Raw genomic sequence first — 23,606 nt, 5'->3', positions numbered from 1 at the left:
ATCTTCCTCTTCTTTTCTATGTCTCACAGACAAACACAGTCTCATCAGACCATTGTTACGCGGGAACTTTCTGAGAGAAAAACCAGGATGTCATCAGACTGAATTATAACATACAATTATTAATCAGTACCATTTCATAATAACTCCACAATACACACCTTTTTAATCCTTTTAAGCATTTTTTATGTTTTCTTCACTGTTTGTAAAGCATGGTTTATACTTTATTCATCATCAGGAAGTCAATTGTTAACACAGTTATACATGTCTTGTTCAAAGTAAATAAGCCCAATGAAAAGGGGTTTATAAACAGATTTTTAATACTTAATAAATTAATGCATTAACCATTTGTTACCTCCGCCAAGGAGGTTATGTTTTAGGTCGCGTCTGTTTGTTGGTTGGTTGGTTGGTTGGTTGGTTTGTTAGCAGGATTACTCAAAAAAAAAAATCCTCAATGGATTTCAATGAAATTTTTACCAGGGGTGTATCTTGGCCTAACTTAGAAGTCATTACATTTTGGTAATGATCCAGAACACGATCCGGATCCAGTAATTTTCTTTAAGGATTCTTTATCATTGCAGGGTAGGGCCAATTTCAACATTTTTACATCTAACTTCATGACGGGTCACAAAGGCATTTGTTTCTCCTCATTGAATCAACTTATTAGAAAATTAAAAAAAAAAACTTGTGTAGTTCATGCAGTTTCTCTTTATAAATACATTTGCTGAAGATCTAAGGGTTTAACCACTGAATCTGAAACATGATGGTAGATGCATGAAACGACATGGAATAAGTCTCTTTGCCAAAGGGTATTCCATGTGATGTCAGTGACCCTATGGCCTTCTCCGAGTGCTTCTAGTTAATTAAGTATCACTTAGAATGTGAAAATGAATGAGTAACAAACTTAAGAATGCTGTGTGAGCTCATCTATGGTGAGGACGCTCTATTTTTTATGACGCATTTTCAATGGCACTATAAAGGTTATTAGTACTGAAAGACATACAAAGTCGCTGTTCTAGGAAAAGGGAAGCACAAAGGGCTATAAAACATACAAATATTTATTGAACAATGTGAACATTCTCAATTAACTCATGTAATTTAGTCATGTACAGTAGCAGCAATTTAGATTATGTAATTACATTGCTATATTTAATGCTGAATGTGGCATAAACTACTCCTACTTGTATTTTTGTAAACATCTTGGATTAGATTAGATTAGATTAGATTAGATTAGATTAGATAAGATCAGATAAAATAAGATAGAAATTTACTGATCCCTTGGGAAGACTGTCTCAGGGAAATGGAGGTTCCAGCAGCATTGTATAGCAGCACACGGGGTAAGAAGCACACAGAGTATGAAAAGTGAAAGTAAAAAAAGAAAAACAGTTTGCAGTATAAATACCAGACTGATTTGTACTGGTTTACTCTCATTCCTGTCCTGTGTCTTCCTGTTACTCTTCCTCCTCCAGTCTGATGGCCTGAGGGGCAAATGAGTTTTTTGGTTTGTTGGTCCTGCACTTGGGAAGGAGCAGTCTGTGGCTGAAGAGGCTCCTCCGGTTGCTGATGATGGTGTGCAGAGGGTGATTAGTATCTAAATGCACTATGTTAATGTTTTTTGATAGTGTTTGTAAAAGTTTAGCAGACCCACTAACTATTAGAGTATGGCTGAATCATTACTTTTATAAAGCATGCATAAATGTTGGTGTGAGTAGTTTGTTGATTGTTAACTTCCACACTCTAAGTGATGTTATAAACCTCAGACAATTCCTAGCAACTGGTTAACAACTAAAACATTACTTCATTTAAAAATGAGTAACACATTTTCAATGGTCTTATCTCCCAGGAAAAACAGTTATAAGTGTGTTTACAAATGATTTCCTAATGAGAATTAATGTATAAATAATGCTTTGCAAATGATAAAATAAAGCATTAACTAATATCTTACAAATGCTGAATAAATGTGTGTAGTGTGTAATTGCTATAAAGTTTTATGACTTAATCAAGAGCCACGAGTGTAAACATGCTTATCTGTGTCAACGCACAATTGTTACAGTGAAGCCACATCCTCACTGTCAGGTGACTGAATAATAATCAGAGCAAATGTTTAATTGTAAGCTAAATATGTCACATCATGTCAAACTGGCATTTGAAGACAGCTGTCCATGAATATGATCTAGCACTCAGTATGACAGTGTCATGCACTGGACGTGTACCTTGTGATATGTGAAAAAATAACTGTCTTTGTAACCATAGACATATCACACAACAAAAATATAAATGCAACACTTTTGGTTTTGCTCCCATTTTGTATGAGATGAACTCAAAGATCTAAAACTTTTTCCACATACACAATATCACCATTTCCCTCAAATATTGTTCACAAACCAGTCAAAATCTGTGATAATGAGCACTTCTCCTTTGCTAAGATAATCCATCCCACCTCACAGGTGTGCTATATCAGGATGCTGATTAGACACCATGATTAGTGCACAGGTGTGCCTTAGACTGCCCACAATAAAAGGCCACTCTGAAAGGTGCAGTTTTGTTTTATTGGGGGGGGATACCAGTCAGTATCTGGTGTGACCACCATTTGCCTCATGCAGTGCAACACATCTCCTTCGCATCATCCGTGAAGAGAACACCTCTCCAACGTGCCGAACGCCAGCGAATGTGAGCATTTGCCCACTCAAGTCGGTTACGACGACGAACTGGAGTCAGGTCGAGACCCCGATGAGGACGACGAGCATGCAGATGAGCTTCCCTGAGACGGTTTCTGACAGTTTGTGCAAAAATTCTTTGGTTATGCAAAGCGATTGTTCCAGCAGCTGTCGGAGTGGCTGGTCTCAGACGATCTTGGAGGTGAACATGCTGGATGTGGAGGTCCTGGGCTGGTGTGGTTACACGTGGTCTGCGGTTGTGAGGCTGGTTGGATGTACTGCCAAATTCTCTGAAACGACTTTGGAGACGGCTTATGGTAGAGAAATGAACATTCAATACACGAGCAACAGCTCTGGTTGACATTCCTGCTGTCAGCATGCCAATTGCACGCTCCCTCAAATCTTGCGACATCTGTGGCATTGTGCTGTGTGATAAAACTGCACCTTTCAGAGTGGCCTTTTATTGTGGGCAGTCTAAGGCACACCTGTGCACTAATCATGGTGTCTAATCAGCATCTTGATATGGCACACCTGTGAGGTGGGATGGATTATCTCAGCAAAGGAGAAGTGCTCACTATCACAGATTTAGACTGGTTTGTGAACAATATTTGAGAGAAATGGTGATATTGTGTATGTGGAAAAAGTTTTAGATCTTTGAGTTCATCTCATACAAAATGGGAGCAAAACCAAAAGTGTTGCGTTTATATTTTTGTTGAGTATAAATAAACATGGAAAATTCTGCCATGGTTGAAACAACACCACAGCACACTGATGTAATGTCCTGGTTCACCACTGAAACCCTTTTGGTTTCAATGTTTTCCAAGGTACTGACTTAAGGTATCAAACCACAAGCTTCTGGGATGCATATCTGAGAACGTGATTACAGGCATAAGAGTACAACCATATTCAGTTTTAAATATGCAGCAACAATCTCATGCATTATGGTGCATGCTGCATATCCTGTGATGCATTCACATCTGATTTGTCCATAAACATGAACTGAGATGTATTAATGACTTCAACCACAGGGGCGGTATCACTGCTGACAGCACTAAAGCCTTAAGAGCAGGATACTCTTGATTATCCCAACTCAGTCTCGCATGCAAGTCATCACATTTTGATGCAAAAATTTTGACCGAACGTCAATCTGTGACAAGTCGAGAAGCCCCTTTGACCATAACCATAACCAAAATACAGATGATTGTTCCCTGACAATGTGGAAATAGAGAAATAGAGAGAAATAACACAGCTGTAAAAAACAAACAAACAAAAAAAAAAACACACCCCACCCATCACTAAATGATACGTGTGTCCCTAACTCATGACATCACGAGGCACTTACCAAACATAAAAATGCAACAAGTTCTTATTGAGAATGCGTAGATTTACAGCATTTCTTTTCAGACTCCATACTCTAAATAAATGGTCTGGATGCACTCATGTTTATCAATTGTGAATATGAGATGGAGTTACTGAATCTGGAATCTGAACGTGCATCTCTGCAATAATGTTTCAGAACAGATACGGCAGAATAATAAATGAAGATATTCTGCTGTCAACCAGAGATGATTGCATGCTAATTTATGATGACAAAACTTTTAATCCTTCAGCTCTAAACAAGGACTGTAAATAAATAAATTAGTGACCAACATTTGACACATTCATTTTATTGTCAGTTGGTGACAAACATTCTGCTCATCATCAATCCTGTTCATAATTTTCACAGACAGGATTTCAAGGTGCACTCAGAGACTGGAGGGTGTCCAGTTTGGTGACCTCAGAGTTGCATGTCTGGTTTTGCAGATGATGTTGTTGTGTTCGCATCATCAGACAGTAACCTCTGATGTGCACTGGGCAAGTTTGAAGCAAAATGTGAAGGGACTGGGATGAAGATCAGCATCTCCAAATCTGAGCATCAACACCTCCAAATGTGAGGCCATGGTCCTCTGTCAGAAACTAGAAGTGGTAAAAAGTGTATGACAAACTAAATGCATAAGTGATTGTCCTTCTGTGGCTAAAAGTACCGAGTACAGCTTAAAAGACAACCAGAAAAATCAAAATGAATGACAATATAAAACTGAAAAAGACATTTGGGGTAATAATATCTGAGTAAGAAAAACAGGGTAGGAGACCCAAACCTCACAGACAGAAAGAAATGAAAAGTGAGAACTCTGTGTCCATTTCTGTTCACATTGTTTGTGTCCACAGCTCATTATTTATACAGTCTTATCATTAATATTCAGAGAAAGTACCAGCACAATAACGACAATGGAATAGGTCCAAGTACAGTAAAATACAAATACATTAAAATGAACAATTTATAATATACTGTAATAACATTATCCCTGGGGGACTGAATGAGGTGTTTCTCTAAAAGTAAAGAGCTGGTTAGGTGAATGTTCTTGTAATATTCACTCCACTTCTAATGGTCTTCTTGTTATCAATGCACCAAGCACAAATCGTTCCTCCTACAAGAATAGGACAACCACAGTTAGCCAGATTTCCCGAAAGAAAGCTGCTTAAATCTGTCATCCAATTTTGTTCATGTTGAAATATGTTCTCCAAAATTTGTTTGTCTAACCTTCAAAGAACTGAGAAATCTGGGATCATGCCAAATCTTCACCAATTTGATCCAGTTAAATTGATAATTCATGTACAGAGAATGGGTCTCAGGTCTTACAACCATAAAATAAAGCTGGAACATCTGAAGTCTAAAGACCTGATCTCACCCTCTGACACTGGCAGCACCTTACACCTCTGTCCAACAACTTCATGACTTTATTGGTGTTCACCAAACATCTTTTCACATTATAAACTGTCCTCCTACAGACATGAATCTCACTGCTGAGGAAAGTGAATCTCTCTAGAAGTCTGGCAGTCTCCCTGTATTCAGGCACACTGCTGATAGTTGAGTCTAAAGCATTTGCGAGCATGAGTACAAACGACCTACAAGAACCTTTTATGCTTAATAACTAACATCAAACTACTGAAAGTAGCTTCCTATTACTTGTAAGAGAGTGGATAAATTCCTGGTGACCTACTGCCTCCAAGCTTTCTAGCACATAATCAAAGGCTAGAAAAGGCCTGTCTGTGGTGGATGCCTGCCTGAGAGATTGAGGCACCATCAGGTTCCTTGTGTGTCTGTGAATGTTAATACCACAACGCTATGTGGCACTTAATGGAGCTGTGCACACACACCAACACAACACCATTTGGCCATGTTGCTGTGGCATGGCCCTGGCATGCAGCAGTGTTGTCATGGATACCTGCAGACACATCTGCCTTTCCTTAAGCGGGGGGATGCTGAGCGCTTCAGAGGGGCTGGCGCCAAGGCCTCCACCCTACTCCCCCAACCACAAACCCTCAACCCCCCATTCTCTGTCTCTTTTCCCCACACCAAATTCTCATCTTTTCATCCCAAAGACCTAGCTCAGCTTTAAAAAGCACTCTGTGCTCTGCTAGTCAACAGGATTGGCATGGAAGCACAGCAGATATCTTGTCCCAAAGTTGGGGCCACCCGTTGTGTGCAGAGGGTGACTTCACACCGATATATGACATATCAGTAAATCACAAAGATATCATTTTCATAAATGTGTCAAATATGTAAGGCCTGGATGTTGTAGTCTCCAAGTGCATCTGTACATTTTGACCACAGTTTTGGAAAATCTTATGTGGGCATTATTAGTCTGTACACTATTGTGAGCACAGATACCTCCCTATTTTACACTCTTTGATTGCATGTACAACGATCAGCATGGTGTGTTAACAAAGTTGAACTGTCCCTTCACTGGCTTCCGGTCTCTTTGAGATTGGATTTTAAAGTGTTTTTATTGGCCTATAAAATTGTTCACATACTGGCACCCCTCTACCTGGCCGGCCTGGTTGAGCCCTATGTACCAGCTCGGGCCCTGTGTTCACAGGGTGCAGGCCTACTGTGCATCCCTAGGGTGAATAAAAAGTCAGCGGGTTACAGAGCCTTTTCCCACCATGCCCCAGCTGTGTGGAATGATCTGCCTACGCAGATCCGACAATCAGACTCTGTGGAGACTTTAAAGGCTAAATTGAAGACACACTCTTTTTCCCAGTTTTATCATTAGTATTTTATACGATTGTGCAACTTCTTTTATTCCTTTGATTTATTTTATTCCTTTTACTTATTACTTATTTACTTATTTATATTTTATTTTTTTTATTGTGTTTTTAATCTTTATTTCATTTTATTCTGCCTTTTAAATTATGTTTGTGAAGCACCTTGAGGCGACGTCATGATTTGGCGCTATAAATTAATAAATTTGATTTGATTTGATTTTGATTTGAACTGTCAATTCGGTGCACTTCCATGGTGCTCTTCATATTCATCTTTGCAATGCTGTCGCAGTGTGTTCCATGCACACCAATTGGGAGATGCATTCAAAGTACATTTTGTGATGATAACGAGGACACACACTGCTTTATAGGTCAATAATTAAAACCTCTTTATCAGTTATCAATCACACATGGCAGTTGATTTGTGCTTTCTAAGTGCACCTTCTACTTGCAGTATATTGTGGATGTAAGTGGGCTTTGATAGAACATTGAACCTGAAGATGCAGAGTGAAAGAAACATACTTGTAGCAGCTCTTTTCCATTAAATAAACTCTAAGTGGTCTTCAGGAGGGAACATAGGTGTTGCAGTGTGTGTGTGTGTGTTTTGCCCCAGGCCTCTGGTTAAGCCTGTAGTTCATCCTAAACCTTTTCATTAGCCATTATCAATAATTCATCACTGCACTTGCTTTAATGATTGAATGTGGGCAAAGCCTCTTCGCTGACACACTCAGACGTACACATACGGTTTAATATCACTTACTGTCCTGGCTTGCATCCAAAGCTAGGGGGAATATATGTGTGTAAATGCAGCCGTTCATTACTTTAACAGTTGAAATGACTATCAGAAAAGAAACAGCATTTTAGTCAGACCAGCCAGTCATATCCTATATCTCCTTACAAATGTCTGCTTTACTGTTATATTTGCAGTAAAAAGACACATTAAATCTTTCACTGTAAGGTGAGGAAATGAAAGGGTTAATCTTTTATGACGCGTTCTCCTCCCATCCCCATTCTCCTTTGCCCTGCTTTTCATATTCTTGCAGTATGGCAGAGCCGACTGCCTGCACATATGCTGAGAAAAATAATCCTCTTTGATTGGAAGTCTAATTTAAAGTGTCAATTATTCTTATGCAAATGAGGGTACAGTTTCTCATGTCTGAAATGGGCGAAGGATACAGATGGGTGCATGCATGCAAGCACACGACTCTCCCCTCCAAAACATACAATGCCATTCCATCCCTCCTCCCCTCCAACTCATCTTCTATATCTCTTAGGGAAGAAAGCTGGCATACGAAGACAGCCGGCATAATGGAAAGAGGATATTTGCATGGGTATTGTCCACACAGAATGTGCACACAGAACATAAATTGAGAGTACAATGCCCAACTGGCAACAAAGGCAAAGAAGTGCAAGTCAGCGCCTTTTACATTTGATGATCCAAAAGGTTTGATTGTATGTTGTAATGTAAATAATGTAATGATGTAGGCTAAACAGAAGCACGACAAAAGCTGAGCTGTATCACTGGAAGTACTGTGGGTGAACAAAATGATTCACTCAAGCTTTTGTCATGTAAGCAGCTTCCGGTAATGTTCTCATTTTAGCTTTTGCCACACCAGGGGTGCAAGTCAGTAATGTGATTCCAGAGCATTTAAAGGCATCATGTTGCACCTTTTCAGGAAGATAATAAAGCTTGCCAGATGTCCGAACTATAACTATTTCACGTTTTATGTAAAGAAAATAAAATAAAATGCTGAAATGATGTATTCTAAGAAAATTGAGGTTACTAAAAGTTACAGTACCTGGTGTGCATGTGACAGATTGTTTTAAAACTGTGGGTGTGTTCAACTGAACAAGCAGGAGTTCAGATATGGATTGCGGTGATATATGTCACAGGAATCAAAGTGTTTTGGGGAAAAGTTGATTATAACAGGAGAGATGGAAGTGTGGGTCTTTGGGGACATTTATCTCTTTATATTGAAGGATGTTTTGGAACAGTTTCTACGTAAATGGCATACCTAAAAGTAAAGGCTTATTGGTCTTGAATATAAGACTAAGGAGAAGTCACTTTGCGTTATGTGTCATGAAACCTTAGACAATTCCAACAAAATGAGTTGGATTTACACATTCTCTGGTTCAACAAAGCTTATAGGTCAGGTCTGGGATAGCGCTGGTACCACGAGCCATTGCATCCACCTCACTACAGAAAAGCCCTGGCTTCGGGGTGGCAGCCACCCAGGCAATCAACTGGGGCCTCATGTGCAAAGCGTGTGCACTCACAAAGACGTGGCGTACGCCCGTCTCCACGCTAATGTTCAGATGTATCAAAAGTGAAGTGACCATGGAAATGCATGGTGCGTCATGCAAAAATCCTGGCTGGTGTATGCACGTTTCTACAGCTATTGTTCCACTGCTGACACATAGAAGTGATGCTGGGAAACCATCAATAGTGTGAAAACATAGTGATCAGAGTGGTGTGCACACCAGAGACACACTTAAGAACAATTAACACTCCCACATGTTTGCAATTTTATGGGTGGATATAAAATCATGCGCAAAGTGATGTGTAAAATGCCATTAACAATCGTTCCGTTAGTGTTGTTACAGGACCTTGCAAATGGTGCAATCTGATGTGATCGTGTATTTACGGAATGCGAGGATAAGCCGATTCTGTGTACCAAGGCCAGCGTCACTGGAGTTACATGCAGAACTGTGGACGGCCCAGAGTGCAATACGGTGAGGAGCCAGCATGAGCCGGCCGATTGCTCAGGAGTGTGACAGTCAACCTTGCACCGAGCCATGCCAGCTGTGTGGAATGCAATCATCCAGGTATATCACATTCAAACATTAAAGTGTACAAGTAATTTGCAGCGAAAGCCAGTTTCCCTAATGCAGTGGTGTCCAATCTATTCCAGAAAGGGCCAAGAGGGTGCAGGTTTTCCTTGCAGCCACTGACTCCAGCAGGTGATTTCACTGATTAACATCACTTTGAGCAGGTGAGATGAGTTCATCAGTGAAATCACCTGCTGGAGTCAGTGGCTGCAAATAAAACCTGCACCCTCTCAGCCCTTTCTTTCATTTCATTTCATTCCATCGATCCTCAAATCATATATGATGTGCATATGCATTGTGTTGGGTTGGGAACAGGCTAGAGGCTGGCACGCTGCCCGGTCGGTGGCTGCTTGCTGTGTAAATAGTTTATTTGTGTAATTGATATGAATGAAAACCAGTGCGGGCACATTTGGGCATGTCTGCATTCAAATATATTTTTTGTTATTATTATTTATATGTTTTCTTTCTCTTGATGGTGAATCTATAGCTGCAGATTCTAACCAAGCCCTCGATTGTCACCCTTTGTTCAGTATTTGTCAACACATGCATGTGTGATGTTGTGAATGTCACGCTGTCAACTGCAGAGCACCTCACTTTTTTTTTAACTTTGGTGTGTGTGCAATGAACTGAGCTCACAGCTTTTTGGCCTCACAGACATGCTTCCACTAACATTTTTCCATTTTCATGATTATTCAGTTCAACAGGGTACCAAATAAACTATCCCTGCACTTTATTTCCAGTCATCTCAGTATAATGTCTGTGTTCACGTTGTCTGATGCGACACCGTGAGGAATCCCTGCTCAAAGGGCCTATTTACATGGACTTGCATATTTAAAGAGGGGCATGGCCATGGCAGAGTTTGATGAGTGTACATGTGTGTTCAATAACACATTGGGCTGTACAAACAGAAAGTGCCTGGATGCATGCCTACACACACTTTGGATACATCTGGATATTTTTGTGCTTATGCCAGTTCCTGAGTTTTCACGTACACCATGTTTCAGTAGGAAATCCACGTAAGTCGTCGTACATGAGGTCTCTGGTCTGTCAACGGCTCCCAAGAGTAGCCATCTATCTGTTGCAGCCAGGTGACACGTGCGTCCCCTCGACATTTTCCAATGCTGCGGTCCTCAAAACTGAGACACGTGTGCTGGATAATGCTCAGAGAAGTGCATCACATGGCCAAAATGTTGTAGCTCATGTGCCCTCAAAATATAAGTAGTATACTTTATTTGTGTCTCTGTAAATACCCATTCATTTGAAAGAAAGCCATTCCAGCAGAACCCAAAGATCGTCTGAAAAGTCCTAGTACCAGAGATATCTAGTCATCCCCTTAGGTCTCACAACCATGCAATAAATCAGGAATCACCAGAACCCTGAAAACTTGGACTGACCTTCTCTTGCAAAGGTATCGACATCAAGAAAAACCTTTGTCCAGTCACCTCAAAACGTCATAAACTCTTCCTAGACATCTCTTGATATCAAAGGAAAATATACCAGACACATGAGACCCTGAAGACATAAGTGAATCTCTGGACAAGTTTGATAATTTTGCCACAAATAAATACTTGTGATAACTAAGTCCAGGAAGTCAGTGAAAGCCTGGAGCTGAAAGTACCATTATTTATTTATTTTTTTCTCAACAAAGATGTGAAAAACTGCAAACATACTTAGGCAAACAGATTTATTTGGAATCTTGCACTTAAAAAAGTTTAAGAAAACAATAAGCCAGCACTGAATTAACTTGTGATGTTGCTAAATGTGTAAACATGGCTGTTGCCATGGTAAATAAACACCTCCACAACTCTACAGAAAAGGATTTTAAAAATTAAAGTGTCCCCAGAAGTGATATCATCAAGAAGCACCTAAGCTAAGATAACCCGAAGGATTGTTCTGTTTTTCTCAGGAATGCATTGTCATGAAATTTCATACTTGGGTTTATGTTGTTCTGGAAATGGAAGCTTTTACCAGGTTTTCATATATAATTGAAATTTTGACGAGAACAATTAGGTATATAAATCACTGTGAAGACTGCTTCCAGGGCAATGGGCTGATCCGCTTTAAAGCTAAAACTACAAGTGGATTCTGTTACCACAATAAAACACACTATATCTGAGAGCCAATAAATAAGTAAATAAAATGAAGCACACCTACAGTATATAGATGAATATACTGTATGGTATTTCATACTTCAGAGACTTGCAGAGACAAACTGAAGATGAAGAAGAAAGAAAAAGCACCAGACAGACAGAAGAACTCGACAAATATACTTTGTTGTCTGAATGTCACAGTTGATGTGGTGGTTGAAGTAAAAATAAATAAATAAATAAAAAGGTTTTTCATGCCCAAAACAGGATCAAACAACCTGCTGCAGAGTCCAGTTACACCACAACAATGGCTTACATTCACTCTCTCCCTCAGCACACAAGCTTTGACCTCAAAGAGTGTGGAGGGAGGGAGGCTGGATCGGACGGCGGATGCAACTGGCTACGAAGGGAAGTATATCGATATCTTAGACGATAATGGCGTTCAACAGATTAGATGGTATCAACCTACCATGTTTGTTTTCAACTGTCAGCTTCTGCAGCTCCACTGAGATGTACGTTCAACCCCGCAGGCACTCTCGAATCTTAACGAAACCTTCAGATATCATTGGAGGAAGTGACTCACTCTGATCGAGAGCTTCCACAACTTGCAGATAAAGACAGGTCAGACGAGAGCAGCCGGGGATGGATCATTGTCAATAAAGTGAAAATACGGATACATCAGTGAAAGTTATTATCCCGCCTACCACAGTGATCGCTGGCTAGCCTTTTAAATGCTGGCTAGACTTCTGATTGACTGCTGGGTGGTGGCATTGTCAATTTTTAAAGACTTTCTTTCATTAGCTGAAGATTTTAACTTACATAGAAAGACTCCTGAATTCATTACATAGCACCTGTAAGCGGCTATGCCCGCAAAGGACAGCTTGATTACTCACAGACTTGGAAAAGACAGCTAAGATCCGCCAACCCTACAGAGCAGGCTTGGCAATTTGTGTGTTTGTTTTGCATTGGTTCAGTAGCTACGAGGGAATTAGCATGGAGACGAGGCTAGGAGAGCTTGCCAGGATCAGGAAAAAATCTCTACCCACCCACTATGGGGGGAATCAACATTCATGAACACGTTTGACAAGAACGCTGACTAGTGTAAAGACAAGGAGCAAATGAAACGGCAGCAGACACCGAGTGTGCTTTTTCATGCACGCTCTCTATCTGTCTTGCATGTCTGCTTGCTGTCATATCACTTTCATCTAAAACCATGTGCCATGCACGTCAAAATGCTAAGGCCAGTCATTTCAAGCTGGACCTGCAAAGTGAGTAAACATCTACATTGGGAGAAAGTGATCTGGGGGCCCCTTCTCTGGCTGAGCCTTGGCTCTCCTGGGAAACATGCAACCCATACAATGGATAGAAGAGGCCTTTTGTTGAATCTCTGGGAGCTGCAGGGCTAGCTTTGGATCAAACACGGCTGTGTGCGGACATTTCTGCATTCGCATTCAAGCAAAACACACTGAAGTGAGACACACACACACACACACACACACACACACACACACACACACACACACACACACACACACACACACACACACACACACACACACACACACACTAGTACATGGACTCGCCTCACGTTTTTAAACTCACTGTGACTAAGTAAAGTTCTTCACCCTTTTGCAGCAGTTGCTGAAGACAGGAAGATGAATTTGAAATGGGCAGCAGGAGGAGAGACAAAGGGGAACACGGTGATGTAAATCAGTGCTGCACTGATGTAGGCTGGTTTAGTGTCAGTCCAAAAGGTCCTTCTGTTTGTATTCTTTAAAATGGATATTTTAGAGCCTGTGTCTGTGATCCCAACTCTGCAGGGGAGTGCTTCTTGTCTCTTGAGGAGCACCTGGTCATGGCCAGTTTATGGTGAAATGATGTCCTTTTCCACTCTCAGATTATGGCCCCACAGTGCTCACTGGAACATTCATAAGTTTAGAAATTCTTCTGTAACCAATGTCATCAGTATGTTTTGCAACAATGAGGTTGCGGAGATCTTGAGGGAGCTTTTACCCATCATCAAATGTTTCTTCTGTGACACCTTGGTAATGAGACACCTTCTTATAGGCCATCATTTGTAACTGACCCATCTGCTATTAATTTACACTGACAAGGAGCAGGATTTGTTTTGAATTACTGATAGATTTCAGCTGGTGCCTTGGCTTTCCATAACTTTTTGTACCTCCCTTTCTTCATGTGTTCAAAACTTTTTACCTGTGTCATTTCACATTATTACACATAACTTAATTTCTGTACTTACTTGTTTTGGTTTATTTATATGTGTGTATTACTTGGTTTGTTATTGACTTTGGTGAAAAATCAATAGAACCTTCAGAAATATATTAAAATGGTGACATGTTAAATATTTATTTATCCGTTGTGTGTGTGTGTGTATATGTGTGTGCGCCTATGTATTTACATATCACTGTGTTTCTCTTTGTCTCTCCTGCTGCCCAGAAGTTTACTTAGTAACAGTGAGTTGAAAAAGGTGAGGCGAGTCCATGCATTAGTGTGTGTATGTGCAGACACACACACACACACACACACACACATATATATATATATATATTATTGTTATTATCTGTCTTCCAACAGCCCCTATTGATATTTATTCAGAGTTGCCACAGCAGGTCCAGTGCAGATCCACATAGGATATGACACACATTTTATGCCAGATTGCCTTTCATGACACAACTGCAGTTTTACCTGGAGAAATGCACAGCCCCGTTCTTCCTAAGAGGTCTCTCATCCAAGTACTAACCAAGACCCACTCTGTTTAGTTTAAGAGATCTGATGGGACCAGGCATACACCAACCAGGATACCACAATAGACTTTTACAGTAATATATTTGTCTTTTTAACGTAGGTGGGTGGAGTGAATGGATGAGCAGAGTGAATGGTGTACAGTTTTTTTTTTAAATCTAACTCAGGTTTTATATAGCAAATTATCATAGATAAAAGTCACAGTGCTTCACAAGAAACAGTAAAAGTTAAATCATAACATGTCAAACTATATAAAACATGAAAAGCTTGTTTGTATAAACGTGTCTTTGGCTTCTTTTTAAGAGTCACTGGAGTCTGTGCAGCGTGAAGACGAAGACAAAGAGAACTCCAGAATCTTGGTGTGACTGAAACGATCAATCCCCACAAGGTTTTTTTTTTTAAATTATTCTTTATTTTTTATTTTTTTTAGAGAGAGCAAATTTAGAGAGAATTTTAGAGAGAGCAAATTTTATTGTATAAAGGCATTCTATTCTATTCTATTCTATTCTATTCTATTCTATTCTATTCTATTCTCTTTGCAAGACTGGTCACAGTAACATTAGTATTGCCTGTGAGGTAAAAATAAAACCAAAAACTGTTTGATAGTGGCGGGTGGTATACATGTTCCATGTTGTTAATGCCATTGTACCAATTCATGATGGGAAAGTGCCTTTAAGCATTTGTTAAATGCCCATTTTTACTCTTGTGCTGCTGTATGTCTGTGTTGCTTCTGGCTAATGCCCACTGCCTAAAAACAGTACATCACCTTGGATGCACAAAGGGCTTGAATTGTAATAAAATAAAAATATTTTTTTTTTTGACAAGTTCAAACATAAAATATAAAACATGAATTTCAGCGCACAAAAACGTTGTTGATACAGTGCACATCCACAGTACACATCATATTATCCCATGCAAGACTTTTGCAATGGATCACACACAATAAAGCAAGAGAGACGCACAAAATGTGTTTTGTTGTTCTGGACTCACACCATTCCAACGCATTATAGAAACTTTACATAATTTATTAGCACACTTGAAAAATGTCAGCTTCCTGTCTTATAAACACTACCCAATTTAAAGCCTATGGATCCACACGGGCAATGCACTAGTGATGTACAATGGAAACAGAAATACTGACAGACAGTGCTAAAGATCGAGAAATCCCACAAGGAAGAACTGTGGATAAAGTTTTTTAAACCATATTTCATATGTAGGTTTTGCTGGATATATGCTAGCCACAGGCTAAGACAACACTCACACAGGTCTGCTGCAGTAGTTAATACTAACATTTTTACTTATGTCAAAATGGGTCAGTGGCGAGACTAAAGATTTATCATACAACCCCTGGCAAAAATTATGGAATCACCAGCCTCTGAGGATGTTCATTCAGTTGTTTAATTTTGTAGAAAAAAAGCAGATCACAGACATGACACAAAACTAAAGTCATTTCAAATGGCAACTTTCTTGTTATGTGCAGACGCGGGTTGAGGAGCGGACCAGCGTCTGACTGAACCCAGCGCTAAATAACCAGAAAGCGGTTCCAAAAACAAAACAAATTTATTTCCCTTCTGTGCAATAATTTGTGTACAACATAAATGTGCGGTTGTCTGGCGAGGTGAAGGACGGCGCGCTCTCCAGCGCCCAAATGGATCGAAGCCCAACGCTTCTGGACCCAGACTCACCGCCGAACACCCCCCCAGGTGGATACGACAAACTGACTCTGTGAAGGATGGAAAAGGTGAGGTAAGTCAACAGCTACAACAAATATCCTTCAAAGGCACACACTATCAGCAACACATTCAGGTCTGAATTTAAGCTTTATGTAAATGAGCAGCTTCTCACAACAGGTGGAGGATCATCATTCCGTACGCCACGGCAGTGAGAAGCGAGCTGCACAATTCTCATCAATGTTCAAATATACTGCGTAACAAAATACCAAATTACTGTTAACACTTATTCAGACAATCATCACCTCTGATGTGTGCTGACAGCATGTGTCCCTCACCCATCCTCCTTCACAGGCACGATGTGTCAAACCCAGGCGCGGTCCTCAGCGTCTCACAAACAAACGTCACAAGGTCGGGTTCCCAGCAATTCTGCTCGAATCACTCATGGCTTAAATGCAGAACGCCATCTCATTATCTGCTTCAGCTGAAAGTCTTTAAGTTTGCACGTGAGCATCATCCACAGGTGCTGCAAGTCATTAGGCCTGCACGTGAACATCCTCCACAAGTGCAGCCAATAATGCTGATGAGGGTGAAGGACTCTTCTGCCAGCACCGTCTCCACAGACAAAAACCAGTTTGCATACCACCTGGAGAGCAAAGAAAAGAAAACAACACCAAAATGTTCAGCCAAACCCCCCAACACACAACAGTACCCCCCCATCAACGGGAAGCCTCCCGGCGACCGAACAGACCAGGCCCGAGAACAGCACCTCCCTCCGGGGTCCACGACAGGAAGCAGACGGCGTAACGCTCCCAAGGTCCCAAAAGAGTCCCATAAACAACCCAACATACAAGAAAAACACAAAACCCACCCAAACCCTCCCCAGGGGACCGTCCCATCCAACCCCGGGAAGAAAAGAAAAACACCCAAATCCAATAACCCAACATAGTCCCAACAACACAATACCAACATAAATTCACAAAGAAAAATAACAAACAACCCCCCTAGAACGACGTGCAGAGCCCAACAACCCCCAGAAGACCTTTACCACCAGTTCCAGGAGTAACAGCCAAAGCCGGAATCCCACAGAGGTCCCCAGGTATACATGGAGCAACAGCGCCCCCCAGAGGACCGTATCATCAACCCCAGGAGGCACTCTCCCCACAACCCAGGAACCCCAGACCCGGCCACACTTGGCTAGTCGGCCCCACAATCAATTCCCCCCCAGAGGACCGTCCCATCAACCCTGGAGGTGGAACCTGGAAGGAAACATAAAAAAACACAAAAATCCAACCCCTGGCGGACTTCATTAAACCACCCCGGGGGCAAAAAAAACAACCGGCAAACCCTGTTACCCCCCCCAGCACCCCGAAAGACCCCAGATCACTCCCAGAGCCTATCGTCAGCTCAATTTTGGCGAAGGAAAAAGGAAAAACTAACCCAGTACAAATGAGCAGCTTCTCACAACAGGTGGAGGATCATCATTCCGTACGCCACGGCAGTGAGAAGGGAGCTGCACAATTCTCATCAGTGTTCAAATATACTGCATAACAAAATACCAAATTACTATTAACACTTATTCAGACAATCATCAACCTCTGATGTGTGCTGACAGCATGTGTCCCGCACCCGTCCTCCTTCACAGGCACGATGTGTCAAACCCAGGCGCGGTCCTCAGCATCTCACAAATGAATGTCACAAGGTCGAGTTCCCGGCAATTCTGCTCGAATCACTCATGGCTTAAATGCAGAACGCCATCTCATTATCTGCTTCAGCTGAAAGTCTTTAAGTTTGCACGTGAGCATCATCCACAGGTGCTGCAAGTCATTAGGCCTGCACGTGAACATCCTCCACAAGTGCAGCCAATAATGCTGATGAGGGTGAAGGACTCTTCTGCCAGCACCTTCTCCACAGACAAAAACCAGTTTGCATACCACCTGGAGAGCAAAGAAAAGAAAACAACACCAAAATGTCCAGCCAAACCCCCCAACACACAACATTTCTGGCTTTAAGAAACACTATAAGAAATCAGGAAAAAAAATTGTAGCAGTCAGTAACGGTTATTTTTTTAGACCAAGCAGAGGGAAAAAAATATGTAATCACTCAATTTTGAGGAAAAAATTATGAAATTATTACAAAAGAACGCTCCAACACATCACTAGTATTTTGTTGCACCACCTCTGGCTTTTATAACAGCTTGCAGTCTCTGAGGCATGGACTTAATGAGTGACAATCAGTACTCTTCAGTAATCTGGCTCCAACTTTCTCTGATTGCTGTTGCCAGATCAGCTTTGCAGGTTGGAGCCGTGTCATGGACCATTTTCTTCAACTTCCACCAAAGATTTTCAATTGGATTAAGATTAGGACTATTTTCAGGCCATGATATTGACCCTATGTGTCTTTTTGCAAGGAATGTTTTCAAGATGCATTATCATCTTAAAAAATGATTTCATCATCCCCAAACATCCTTTCAATTGATGGGATAACAAAAATGTCCAAAATATCAACGTAAACTTGTGCATTTATTGATGATGTGATGACAGCCATCTCCCCAGTGCCTTTACCTGACATGCAGCCCCATATCATCAATGACTGTGGAAATGTACATGTTCTCTTCAGGCAGTCATCTTTATAAATCTCATTGGAACGGCACCAAACAAAACTTCCAGCATCATCACCTTGCCCAATGCAGATTCGAGATTCATCAGTGAATATGACTTTCATCCAGTCATCCACAGTCCACAACTGCTTTTCCTTAGCCCATTGTAACCTTGTTTTTTTCTGTTTAGGTGTTAATGATAGCTTTCGTTTAGCTTTTCTGTATGTAAATCCCATTTCCTTTAGGCGGTTTCTTACAGTTCGGTCACAGACGTTGACTCCAGTTTCCTCCCATTCGTTCCTCATTTGTTTTGTTGTGCATTTTTAATTTTTGAGACATATTGCTTTAAGTTTTCTGTCGTGACGCTTTGATGTCTTCCTTGGTCTACCAGTATGTTTGCCTTTAACAACCTTCCCATGTTGTTTGTATTTGGTCCAGAGTTTAGACACAGCTGACTGTGAACCAACATCTTTTGCAACATTGCGTGATGATTTACCCTCTTTTAAGAGTTTGATAATCCTCTCCTTTGTTTCAGTTGACATCTCTCGTGTTGGAGCCATGATTCATGTCAGTCCGCTTGGTGCAACAGCTCTCCAAGGTGTGATCACTCCTTTTTAGATGCAGACTAACGAGCAGATCTGATTTGATGCAGGTGTTAGTTTTGGGGATGAAAATTTACAGGGTGATTCCATAATTTTTTCCTCAAAATTGAGTGAGTCCATATTTTTTTTTCCCTCTGCTTGTTCTAAAAAAGTAACCGTTACTGACTGCCACAATTATTTTTCCTGATTTCTTATAGTGTTTCTTAAAGCCAGAAAGTTGCCATTTGAAATGACTTTAGTTTTGTGTCATGTCTGTGATCTGCTTTTTTTTTCTACAAAATTAAACAACTGAATGAACATCCTCTGAGGCCGATGATTCTATAATTATTGCCAGGGGTTGTAGCTTCAGCTGATCTGCTGTTCCTGAGTTTGCCTAAAACTAAGTGGAAGCTCAGCGGCTCCGAAATTATGGAACAACCTGCCTCAGCAAATCAGACAGGCCTCATCTTTGTCTGTTATTAAATCTCTTCTGAAAACTCATTTGTTCTCCTTATTAAGATGTTGACTTCATTTATGTGATTTGATTTTATTGCCTTTTATTGTGTGGCTGTTATTTTTATTTATGTTTTATGTCTTTTTAATTATTTTACTTATATGTTATGTTTTTTGTGAACTGTTGTGTTTTATTTTTGATTTTTTTTTTATATATATATATAGTTATTATTCTGTACAGCACTTTGGTCCATTGTGAGTGTTTTAAAGTGCTTAACAAATAAAGTTGTTTGGATAGCTTCATTAGATCCCCCCCCCCCCCCCCCCCCTCCACCCCTTTCTAGTTATAATTAGGATATTTTGAGTTTTCAGTTCCCTTAATCCTTGTAAAGTCTTACACAGCAAAGTCATTATTTTTCCATTTAATTTCAATTTATTTAATTTATATAGCCCCAAATCACAACAAAGCTGTCTCAAGGCGCTTCACACAAGTAAGGTCTAACCTTACCAACCCCCAGAGCAAACACACAGGCGACAATGGTAAGGAAAATCTCCCTCTGATGATTTGAGGAAGAAACCTCAAGCAGAACAGACTCAAAGGGGTGACCCTCTGTTTGGGCCATGCTATCGACATAGCCTGATTTTTGCCATGGAATCCCCTGAAATACTCTACTAGCAATGAAATTTGCTGTAATTCTGTAATATACCTTTAGAAATAAGCATTCTTTATTATAATTTGATTTCAAATTCACAAACAAAGTTCATACAGTTTTGTCAAAGTTATTGCACACAAAAGAATACAAAACAATTGGGTGTTCCAGGTTGCATCACAATAAGTTCTCCTTCTAGCCTCTGCCGTGCTCCTGCACGTCTGCCTCCTGTGTTGGATCTCTGGGAATCATCTCCTCTGAAATGAACTCTCACAGTCTGAATCTATTCATCCCGCACTTTCTCCAGGACTCCCCCTTTTTTGCAGTTCCCCAGTTTCCCACAGACCCCCTCTGTCCCATTTCTCTCCCCCCCCCCCCCCCCCCACACACACACACTTCACCGTCAGCCCCTCCCCTCCCGAGTCTCTACCGAGCTTTCAACTTCAATTTTGGGCACAATGAAGTTGTTCTGGCTGACAGTTTGGCCAGTAGAATAAGTGTTGTTTGAGCCCGCTGTGTGGCCCTGCAGCAGACTCATTCTCCCCCTCGCTGGCTCAGTTACTGAGAGCCTTGTTGGTGGGACACGGAAGCCATCCGTCCCCACGCTCCCACCCTGACCCAAACAATTAGCCTCAAACCACACTCAGGCTCACCTGCACCTCCCCTTTTCATGCTGGCCTGGATGCACAAATGCAGAAAAAAGAGCTTCTGTTTGACCAACGCAGCAAGCAAAAATGATTTTATATATTGTTTGTGGTCCATATACAATGTTCTAACGTCTGTCTTCCATCTTGCTGTCAGTATCAGGAGATCATCATGTGGATTCCCTCTGTATTGTATCTGTTGTGGTTCTGTGTTGGTTTGATTTGTTTTGTCTTGCAGTACGTGTCAAAAGGATTCTGTATTGGGGTCAGTTAGAAAGACAAAGCCTGCAGCCCTCTCTCTTCTGTCGCTTTCACTGAGCATCAACCGGGCTCTCACTTCCTTTCTTGCTCTCTCCATTTCCTCCCTCCTCCTACTCACTCTCCTTCCTCCCTACTTATCAGTTTCTTTTAACCACCAAGTTATCAAACAAACCTAAAAATGAACACTGCCTTCTTCTGTACATCCGTCCTGACACACTTACACAAAAGGACACTCACACAGGAGCCGGCATGTGAGAAAGTGGCTGTGAGAGGTTCTGACGGGGGCACCATATGTCCAGGCGTTGAATATCAGTAGGGTTGCCCCCAGCGCTCCGCCAGACCACCATAACTTAGTTTGTCTTCAGTACAAAGTTTGCTCCAAGCTCGGCTGGCTTCATTAGGAAACTATTCTGTGGAGCCAATGAAGCCCGACAGACCTCCAACAAAGGAGCTAATCACACCCACAGTTGCTCTCTCTTCTCTTTTTACCCTGTTTCAAAATGTGGCCCATGCAGAATTTCCAAACAGTCACTCTTCTACTAAATAAAATCCAAATATGACCTAGAAGGGCATTCGGAGAGCACACACCTCTGCCGGTATACTAATAGCCAATGTTAATACAACAAACAGAGGAGGAATTGGAATTATGGCTTTCTTTGTGACATCATAAGACCACCATGTTTAACACAAAACAAAACAACAACAGCAACAACAAAAACAGATGTTGCTGTTAATATTTTGAGATATCTTGACATACATGACCATTACTCCAAAAATCTCACCTAGTCCCATGGGTGAGTTGATCCACAATTAAGGCGATCCTGGTACCTTATGGTGGATGGTTAAATTGCTACGTTTCTGAAACGCAAACCCCAAATTTGAAAAGAAATTTGTCTCATTAGGTGGGTTTCCAATATGCTTAATGGAAATGTGTATTTTGAAAAAGTCAAATCTATCTATAAAGAAAGATGCGTCTGTGTGCGTGTATGTGGCTCGCATATCTCTCTGACTGTTTGTCAGATCGGCCTCAGTTTTCGGATATGGCTTGCACATGGCACAATTATGCGCATCCTTTATTATGAAAACTTTGGGGATTAATTTTCAAAACCTTTATTCTAATCCAATTACATTTTTTTCCGCAAATCTGATTGGTTAATCTTGTGAGATTTCAGACCAGAAAATATTGCCTAAATAGTGGCAAAATATTAAAAATATTTCACATTTTGTGTTACTCTGCACCCTGTCCATGCACATTGCTATGCAGATGTCAATCATGGTGCTGTCAGGTGAGAGCGAGAGATTGCCAACTGCCATTAAACACAAAGAAGAAGAAGAACTTAAGTTTTACTGGCTCCGCTAACGCGTCACCAGTAAAACTCAATTTGCGACTGTAAAATCCAGCATTAACGTCCGCAAATCATCAGACACAACAGGGTTATTCCCTAATTTTGAAGTCATCATCATTGTTGGCACAAAGCAGAACATTCTCGCACACGAGCTTCGACAAAGATCATCAACAAAGATGAGTCACTCTCTGCCTTAAACAGATGCCTATCCCTTTTTTTCCCCATCTGCATATATAGTAATGGTAAATGCCACACTTGGCAGAACCATTTAGATACATAAATACTCATATATGCAATTTGTTCTTGCAAGACAGATAGTATGTAGTGCATGAGTGAATGTGGTGTGTGTGTGTGTGAGACCCTCATCCGCCCTTCCCGATCAGCCTGCAACATCCTACTCAAAGCCAACAGACAATTTCATTCAGGAAGGGCCAACCACCATAACAACATGAAGACAGACAAGAACGAAAGACAAGTACCAACAACTGTGAAGTGATGAAAAGTGAGACACCAAGGAGACAGGACCCCAACCATATACCATACTAGGACAAACAATCACACATGAACAAGCAGTGACAGCAACAGTCCGTTGTCTAGTTAGTGAGCATTCATACCCTAACCTAATCTAGACTCTTGATCCCTTTGGACCAAGACTCTTGGATCAAATCTTGGCCCCAGGAGATGCAAGGAGAAAAAGGACAATAGAAGGGCATAGGGCCAAGGAAGGGCACCCACCAGAGCCACCTGGGCAGCCCGACAAACCACCAGGGGAACGGCCAAAGGTGGGCCAGAATGCACTGTCACACCGCTTCCCCTCCCCACCCTCATGGAGGCACAGGGAGCAACCCCACACTTTAGGGGGGAGCGTGCAGAGCCTGAAAGCTGAAGGCTCTGCCTCCCATTCTACTCTTACAAACCCTAGGAACTACAAGTAAGCCTGCAGTCTGAGAGCGAAGCGCTCTATTGGGGTGATATGGTACTAC

General features: G+C 41.2%; 1 long non-coding RNA gene across 3 annotated transcripts in view; it reads right to left on the bottom strand.

Annotated features, from left to right (window-relative positions):
• The window catches only part of LOC117510388, a 125,037-nt gene that overhangs the window by 16,713 nt on the left and 84,718 nt on the right, over window positions 1-23,606 (bottom strand). The window lies entirely within an intron of this gene.

The sequence above is a fragment of the Thalassophryne amazonica genome, chromosome 5 (genome assembly GCF_902500255.1).
Source record: "Thalassophryne amazonica chromosome 5, fThaAma1.1, whole genome shotgun sequence".
Taxonomy (NCBI): Eukaryota; Metazoa; Chordata; class Actinopteri; order Batrachoidiformes; family Batrachoididae; genus Thalassophryne; species Thalassophryne amazonica.
The sequence above is the reverse complement of the archived record's forward strand: the minus strand, read 5'-3'. Positions and strand labels throughout refer to the sequence as shown.